This window comes from Echinops telfairi, unplaced genomic scaffold (assembly GCF_000313985.2).
Source record: "Echinops telfairi isolate 266 unplaced genomic scaffold, ASM31398v2 ScPeMD7_7469;HRSCAF=8507_1, whole genome shotgun sequence".
NCBI classification, from domain to species: Eukaryota; Metazoa; Chordata; class Mammalia; order Afrosoricida; family Tenrecidae; genus Echinops; species Echinops telfairi.
In genome coordinates this window covers 72,539,640-72,540,280 of record NW_022111373.1, presented here as the reverse complement: position 1 = coordinate 72,540,280, position 641 = coordinate 72,539,640, and positions in this window count along the sequence as shown.

The following is a 641-nucleotide window of genomic DNA, read 5'->3' as shown; positions in this document are numbered from 1 at the left end:
CCACATCTTGATGGCTTCAAATGGCTGGCCGGGCAGTAGTCCGGCATGTGACACACGACACCACCAGGGCCCTGATAGTCTAGTCATTGGGGGTAAAAAAAAGTCGTCAAGTTGTTCTTCAAGTCAGGCAAACTTTTACTGTCAGCTGTTTCTACGGAGAATTGAATCTTGGGAATCCTTAGGTAAGAGGTATTGGGCAATGTAAACATCTAGGACAGGGTCTTTCCTCGGAATTGGTCATAGATTCTTATCCTATAGAAAGGGTGAGGGGAGAAAGTTACTAAGCGTAACAGAATGGTCTGCACGGTGCGTCTGTCATGGCTGAAACTGCATGATCTACACTGAGTTTCCTCCCAGGCTGGGACCCAGCAGGTACTTCCTGTTTCCTTGGAAAAGGAAAAATAAAGGAGCCTTGTCTTACCGGATTGATGCCCATACCATGCCATTTCTTCAGGGACTTCACAGACCCATTCTCAGTTCTAAATCTTCTTGGGCTTCAGATAGAACCCAGTTGACAACTAGGATCGGTGCTCATTTCAGCATGACCTTGGGAGGGTTTGCAGTGGCAACCGGCATCACAGACAAGGACAAGCCACACAGCAGAGATTAGTTCTAGCTTTTCTTCCAAAAAAATGGCATTG